We start from the raw sequence: 9,285 nt of genomic DNA on the forward strand, positions 1-9,285 counted from the left end.
AGTTTTTTTTATCTTTTCTTATAGGATCGATTCCATATTGGCGGAAAACGAAGAGTTAACACAAATTGATGGAGAAATAGCTGGCGTGTTTTGAATATTATCATAAGAATTTATGTTCTTAATACATATTTTTTTCTTGGCTATTAATATTCATAATTTGAATTTGAAAAGAAAAAAAAACTCATATTGTCGAATATAATTATACATATTGCTAAAAGTTTGGATGTATTTATAATTGATATATATTGTTATCGGGTATATATTGATAAAATCTAATGGAATTATTGTTTCAGAAATGGGTTTTAGAAACTGGAAAAAATCAAGGATGTTATCAGGCAAAGTCGACAGTTGGAACATATAATCTTCGTTATTGGACGACAAAATGTCAAAGACCAGATAATTGAAGTAACTAGAATTTAGAGAGGGAGAGTGTTTAGAGAGAGAGAGTGAGTGTGTTTAGAGAGAGAATAGAAAAATAAATTAAAGAGAGATGTGAGAGGAGGAGACGGTGAATTTGATATTTTATTTTTGTTTTGAGATTTGTTTATGATAATTAAATAACAAGAGGGTTAACTTATAAAATAAATAAATATAAAAATAAAAATATTTTTTTACCATTTGACTTTTGACTTTTTTTTAACACGGTTAGTTAGTTTGGACTGCCTTTGCTAACGGAATGAACCACAAGATACCAGTTTGCAAACTTTTAAACCACGTAGTTTATCTTTAAAAATGACTCAAACCACATGATTTTATTTTTCTGCTTTTCCCAAAAATCTATTCTATAATTATTCAAATAAAAAAACCAGATGATAGATACATGAAAGGACTATGTAAAGAATGAAGCGAAAGAGAATTTATTATATGATTTTTTTTTTGTTTTAATCTACATCATCAAAGTATGACGTGACGTGTCAATCAACAAAAAAAATCATAATTCCAAGATACTAATGCTTCTTAAAAAAATGTTAATGTGTCAAAAAAAACTAAAAAAATAATTTTATCAAAATATAAAATTTGAAGGGTGGTTATTAGATAATTAAATTCATTATTCATTTTATAAAACGTTTTAGTGGTTACACTGGTTTTAATTGATATTAACGTGAATTAATTCAGTAAGATTGATTTTTCATTAAGTAAATTATTCTTGAATTAATTGAGAGATAAAATATTCATAGTCTGCCAATAAGAGTGATTTTTTTTCTTATTCGAAATATATAGACAGTTTATTTGAAATTTTCCTCTGTGTCAAATTTTGTTCAGCTCCCAAAACTTTGGTTTCGATTCGTTCGTCTTATTTCTTGTTTTTGCGGTGATAATTCAACACTCACAATTAGAGTTTGATTTACAATTCTATTGTATTTGGAAAGATGATTGTTGATTGCGGAAAAATCTGTCTTAAGGAATTTGATCTTCTAAAGTTTAAGAATCATTTTCTTCCGCTCATCCAGTTCATCCGAAGGTTTATTATATTCAGTTTATTGTAATTTTATTATTTATTTTCTTCAATTTAATAAAATGATTATTTTGTTCTTGATTTTTTTTCCTGCAATTAATGGTGAATTTAAAGATACTTTTTCTCGAAATTAGATTATAACAATTATCATGGAATTTTTGCTCTATATTTAAAAGTTTAACCTAAAAAAACCATTTCTAAGAATGACACGTCAATAAAGTGAGAAACTGATTTTAATTGTCATTAGCGTGAATTAATTCAAAAAGATTGATGATTCACTAAGTGAATTATTCTTGAATTAATTGAGAAAAAAAAAATATTTCATCGGTCTTCCTATAAGAGTGACTTTTTGCTCATTTAAAACATATAGACAGTTCATTTTAAAAAAATCTCTTTGGCAAATTTTGTTCATCTCATTTCTTGGTTTTGTGGTGATAATTTGAAATACAGACTCACATTTTTGTTGTATCTAGAAAGACGATTGTCGATTGCGAAAAAATTTACCTTAAAGAAATTGATATCACCAAGTCTTAGAATCTTCTTCTTTCGTTCATCCAGTTCATCTAAACTTATTATTTATTTTATTCAATTTAATAAAATGGTTATTTTGTTTTTGAATTTTGTTCTTCAATTAATGATGAATTTAAAGATATGTTTTCCTCGAAATTAGATCATAAAAATTGTCATGTATATATATAATTTATCTATAAAAGATGAATCATTCAACGTTTGTACACATGATAATTCACCGTTATTTTTGAGGTGTAAAAACATTGAAAATTCACCATTATTTGTTGAGGTGTCAAAACATGTCAAACCATTAAATCAGCATTTCTACTAATTCTTTAACCATTTGGCGCATTAACTTTTCAGTTTCTTCAAACGTTTTAGTTTCTTCGAACTGATGTCCAATTAAGTACTCTTCCCACAACGTTTCATTTTCTTCAAATTAATGTCCAATCAATTACTATTCCGTAATGTTTCAGTTTTTTTAAATTAATGTCCAATGCAAAAGTTATATAAAAATTCAAACATAATTGCAATTTTGTTATGTTTTAATTCATAATTACTACTTTTACAAGCAAACTAATAGGAAGAACAACAATAAGTAGAAGCAACTACTCCATCCACTGTTGCTAATTCTACATGATTTTATTCATTCTTGCTACTGATTCTACTACAGCGGATGGAGTAATCACCAATCGATTGGTTGAAAAAAAATGTAATTGACAAAAAAAATGTAGGTTACTATAAACCATTAAAATTTCAGTTTTAATTTTCTAGTCTCTTCTTATTCTTTTAGTTTTCCTTCAACGAATCTGCAAAATTATTCATTTTTTACTATTCATCTCCTCAACCTTTCAGTTTTTTTCATATTTCCAATCAACTAAGTGGGAGCTATGCAATATGAATATGATTTTGTACAGATGTTTCTTTCGACCAATTTGCTACTAGAGATCTGTAAGTTTCTTTAATTTATCTCCTTTGTTTTTTCATTTTATATTTTGCTTTATACTCTACTTTTAATTTTGAATCACTTTTGCATTTGCTTTTAGTAAAAAATATTCACTATTGTATAATTGATTAAGTTATAATTAATTATATGCTACTTATGATTTGTCCAGTGAAATTGGTGAATCTGTTGGCATGGGCGGAAACAAGTTTATCTAAATCCTGCATCTATGTAAACCATAATACAATACATTCTAACGTTGTTGAAACTGAATGCTATGTAAAACCATAGGATTTTTTGATTGTTAAATACTTTGATTTGGAAGAAATCCTTTTATCTGCATAATTCTATGGCCAAAAACCAATTTTTAGTATTCTTATGTGCTGATATATTTAGTGAATTTAATACTACTTTCATAGCCTATATATACCATTATCCCTCTATAGAGATATGTTTTTCTTATTTAGAGCAAGTATAATAGCTCAAAGATCCTTATTTCAACTAACTAATAGTGGACTTTTTAACAATTTAAGTGTGTTAACAATTTTGGTCACAAGCATTTTTCTCAAACAAAGAGAGACGAAATTAAGAGTTGGGTCAGACAAAATTAAGCATTTTTAGGCACGCATGTCAGCCCCCGAACATGTCAATCTTATATTCGTTAATGTCTGTTGGAATATATGTTTTTATGATATTATTAAGATTAGTCATTTGTGCGATTTGGAATTGGTTTGTGCTAATAAAACTGAATGATGAGGTTGGTGATTTGCGGTTCTACCTTGTGTTTCAGAATACTAGATGGTTTGGATTTGGAACTGATGTTTATGTTCGCATGTGAATGGAAAGTATCACAAATGTCACATTGTTAATTTTAGGATTATTTTCTTTAAGAACTTCTTTGTAATTTGGGAATGAATGGATTCAATTCAAGAGGCTCCTACTTTCAAAATCAATTAAAATTTACACCTCTAAATTCAATCATTCCAAAATTACAAAAAAGTTTTGCAAGAAAATAATCTTAAAATTATTACAAATTTTGTTCCCACATTAATCACATCAAGATTACCGAATTACTTACCAAGTATTATGATGTTCCTAAATCACATGACACTCGTGATGTTTTTCATTTACATACGATCATACCAGTTAGTTTCAAATCCAGGTCCTCTAGTGTTCTAAAATACGAGGTAGAATATAAAATTATCGATCTCATCATTCAACGTTATATTCTAATTGCAACCACAATAACAACGTGCTTTACTGGTATGAGTCTATTTCCTCCATTCTATTTGAGTCGAGTATCTGGAGCCGTGTTGTGACAAATTCTTAAAGTTGTCGTTTATGTTGAAGCCATATATGATAGGGCTATAGCGCAAAAGGCTTGATCTATGTTATCAAGAGTCACATGTGGTGGGCTCTTCCAACTTCTGTCATGTGAGCTTAACCATTTTCATCAACTTGTTCAATGGATATAGTGAAAAGACCTTTCTCTCCATAGTAGGCATACCATCTATCACAATGCACACGAATAGACCCTTCCAGCATTACACCGTTTGAGTTGGTCAAAAGAGTAAAGTTCAGTGGTAATACCATTAATAATTGAAATTCGGTCCACACTATTAAAATAAGTAAAGTTCAGTGGCAGTTGGTGTAATTTACCTTATCTTGTTTGGGTGAAATCGCAAAATGATTATTACAAATTTGTCCTAGCTAGGGCTTAGTAGTGCATATATATATATATTTGTTTTCACATTTCTCATTTTATCCACCTCTCCTTTCTTAACTCTCACTTGTCACCACCTAAGGTCTCTAAAATCCACAACGATTGCTCTCTTAACTCTCAAACCCACCAGTCTTCGGTGTCTCCAATCTATCCATGGCTCTTCTCATATCCATCATACTTCATCAATTCCAGCGGCTTGGAAGGAACTCTAATAAGTCGATTATCTTTGCTCCTTAGCGCGTACTTGATCAATTCTTCAGTTTCAACGTATTTTCTCTCAAATGGCGACTAAAGAGCCTTCCTCCTTCGATTCCTGTTTGTGATTCCATTCGTGATTTAAAAAACTTTTTTCCTTAGTCAATGGTGATTGAACCAGAAGGGGTTCAGATTGGCTAAGTGGGAGCTATGCAGTATGAATATGATTTTGTACAGATGTTTCTTTCGACCAATTTGATGCTAGAGATCTGTAAGTTTCTTTAATTTATCTCCTTTGTTTTTTCATTTTATATTTTGCTTTACGCTCTACTTTTAATTTTGAATCACTTTTGCATTTGATTTTAGTGAAAAATATTCACTATTGTATAATTGATTAAGTTATAATTAATTATATGGCACTTATGATTTGTCCAGCGAAATTGGTGAATCTGTTGGCAGGGGCAGACACATGTTTATCTAAATCCTGCAGCTATGTAAACCACAATACAATACATTCTAACCTTGTTGAAACTGAATGCTATGTAAAACCATAGGATTTTCTTATTGTTAAATACTTTGATTTTAGGAATGAAATTGTGTTAATTTGAATACCTTTAGCTATTTTTTCTCTACTTATTGTCTTAATTTACAAAAATATTTATTATAGTGATTGAAATATTTATCCTATTCATTTTTTACTCTTTTGTAATTATGAACCAAAAAGTTGTTATTAAGCATTCAAAGGGAACGGTAGATTGTAATTTCAATTTCATTGTCAATTTTTTCTCCTAATGGAACATGCATAGTGGTATGATACTTGACTTTAATTTTTAATTTTTCAAGTTTTCATTGACTTGGGATTTCTTTGTTTTCGAATTAACATAAAAAAATTGCAAATGTAATATTCTTTAGTTATATTGATTTTTTAGTTTCGATGTAGATGAATAATACAATTGAAGGATTTTGTATGATTTCATTTCTTAGTTCATGTTGTCTTTCGTTTAAGGGTTAATTTCAAATAAAACCATGTAGTTTCACTTTTTTTTTTTGCAGATTGATACTTGTGGTTAGCAAAATTTTCATTTTTTCAAATTTGGCTGATAACGACCTCAAAATAAAAAAAAAAATCAATAATTAAAGTTGTTAGTATCATATTTAATATGGAACCACATTATTATTTTTCAAAATCATCAATTTTGGAGTTTTCTTCTCTAAACATTAGCTTTTTCTCTCATAAAAAACAACACATAAATGACCCTACCTCAAACCTAAAAAGTTGAAGAATTAAAGTTGCTTAAATTATCATTTAATTCTTGAAAATTTTCATTTTGAGGTCGTTATTGGTCAAATTTGGAAAAATGAAAATTTTACCAACCACATGTGCCGATCTATAAAAAAAATGTGAAACCACAAAGTTTTATTTGAAAATAGCCCTTGGTCTAATTTGTTTGAGATTCATTAAAGGTCATTTTCTACCTTATTTAAATTTAATTTATAACGATTGTTAAAAATTAGTTGAATTTCAAAACACATTTATCATCATATGAATGTCAAAACCATATCATGCAGTCTCTCATCAACCTTTTGTGTTTTTATTATTCATCTTATCCATAACCTTTTTCCTAAAGATGGGGAGGGTATATGGATTAGAGAGACTCTTAGTTGGCTCAAAAATTATGGTTCGAATAATTGTTTGGCTGAGACTGATGCAACAATAGGGGTTAAGTATGTTAGACAAGTTTCTTTTTTTTTGTCATAATTGTTAATAATATCTAATTATCTAACAACATAATTAATATTATTAATTACTCAGTCAAACTCCATTTACTTAGTCTAATAACTAATCACATTATCAGGGATTTCAAACTTTAAATTAGAGATAATCTAGGAGTTGTTACAATCTCTGTATATATACACATCTATTCTTGTATATCGATACATTTCAGAATATATACAAATCAATACATTTGATTGCTTCAATTCTCTATATTCTTCATTCTCTATTTATAACATGGTATCAGATTCCGGGTTAACCCTAAATACCACCAATTCGTTATCCATGGCAGCACCTTCGAATTCTGTAGCAGCAAACAATTCAACAGCCACTTCAGCCACATCTGAGTACACCATGATCTCAGATAATGTTTCATCTTTTATCACACCCAATTCTCCGTTTATCTTTCAAAATCCCTTTCCCGATCAACCAAATTTTACCAATTCCATCTCCTCCTAGCACTCTGCAACATTCCCCTAACCACAATTTTCCATTTCCGCGTCATCCTCACAAACCACAATGCTACCCAACGACAACAATTCTGGAAATCACACAACGGACTTGCAAATTCCCACTGCTCCGGCATCGTTTCAGCAGACCGGTCCACAATTTACAACTTTTCCTCAAATCGCAAGCCATACGTTGCAGCGCCCTACGACTCCTTCACCTGGATTTATTCCGCCTCATACAACATTTCACCCACAGTTTCATTCTGGTGAAAATCTGAACTCAATTAATTCAACGCAAGGTACGAACTCTCTTAATTCCACTGTTGTCCAACACCTGCCATTGCCTGCATCAGGATCCTTTAATATCATAATCAACATCAAATTGACTTCCAAGAACTACCGTTCTTGGAAGATGAATATTAGTACCACCCTTCAAACTCATAGGCTTTATGAACATGTTTTAAACTCTACTCCTGCACCACCCAAATTTCTGCACCATCACCAAAACCCAATGGACTACATCATTAGCCCTTCCTTTAGTACATGGGATAACACAGAAAACACTGCTCGATCTCTTCTGTTAAACTCCATTACAGAAGAAATTTATCCCTTAATCCATAATCTCACCACATCCAATTCAATATGGAATGCTCTCGAAAGAACCTATGGGCTTGTCTCTGGCAGCAAAAGACTGCAATTAACTGTGGAAATGCAAAACTTGAGACAAAATGGAAATAGCATTGAGGAATATTTGAAAAAATTGAAAGTCATTTTGGATGACTTGGCTGCTTCTGGGAATCCTTATCCTGCTGATCTATTATCTGGTCTTATCTTTCAACATGTCAATGATGAATTTCATCCTGTCATTGCTTCCTTACTATCCAATTCAACCATTGATCTGGATTTTCATAAGCTATATCACCAATTAGTGTCTTATGAAACATTATTAAAAGGGAAGCAATCAGGTCCAATCGTTATGGCCAACATCAGTACTAAAACCGAAATTGTGAGTCCTCCTGAACGTACTATCAAAAGAAGGGGCCATTGCTTCCTTTGTGGTGAAATTGATCATTGGGCTGACAAGTGCAGCCAAAACAAAAGAAACAAAAATCAGTCTCAATTTAGGTCACGTGCAAGGATCCGCAATCCCAGACCACAAGCACATCTTCCCTGCCAACACCAAGCACCTTTTTTTGATGAACCACAACCTTGGTACCCTGACACAGGTGCAACTCACCACATGATAGCAAATCAACACCAAATTCACAATCCCGTCCCTTACAATGGGTATGATAATATGTTCATTGGTAATGGGCAAGGTATGGCAATCTCTCATTCTGGTACCTCAACTATTCAAAATTTCCATTTAAATGATGTACTGTTGGTTCCAAAATTGACAAAATCCTTACTTTTTGTACACAAATTTACCCATGATAATTCATGTTTTTTTTTTAATTTTGGCCATATTTTTTTCTTGTGAAGGACCAGGAAACGTGGGAAATCCTATTGCACGGGCCGAGTAAGGATGGGCTATACATGCTACCTTCTTCTCTCAAACAAGCTCTAATAAATGAAAAAAAATTCCTTTTTCAAGATGGCATGCTAGATTAGGACATTGTCAAAACTCAACAGTTAGTAGAATAGTTTGAAAAAATAATTTACCTGTTTCCGGTATTCCGGAAGCATGTAATTTTTGTCCTTTAGGGAAGGCATCTAGCAAGCCTTTAGCTTCCATTTCTCGCACTAGCACTGTTCCATTTCAACACATTCATGCTGATGTTTAAGGTCCTGCCCCCATTTTATCTTTCAATGGTCATCGTTATTTTCTTGTTTTAATTGATGAATTCACTCTTTTTTCATGGGTATATTGTCTAAAATCAAAAAGTGATGTTTACTCTACCTTTCAAGAATTGTATGCCATGATTGTCAACCAATTTAATGCAAACATTAAAGCATTCTATTCAGATTTTGGTGGCGAGTTTCAAAAACTCCAATCATTCTTTAAATCAAAGGGCATTATCCATAAAATCGTGTGTCCACACACACATGCTCAAAATGGAATTGCAAAAAGAAAAATTCGACACATAGTTGACACAACACTTACCTTACTTGCCAATACCTGTTTACCTCTTAAGTTTTGGAATTATGCAGTATTACACAACATAAGATTAATTAATATTCTTCCTACACCAACCTTAAGAAATGAGTCCCCATCTTTTCGTCTGTTTCGGGTTC

Source organism: Euphorbia lathyris, chromosome 1 (assembly GCF_963576675.1).
Source record: "Euphorbia lathyris chromosome 1, ddEupLath1.1, whole genome shotgun sequence".
NCBI classification, from domain to species: Eukaryota; Viridiplantae; Streptophyta; class Magnoliopsida; order Malpighiales; family Euphorbiaceae; genus Euphorbia; species Euphorbia lathyris.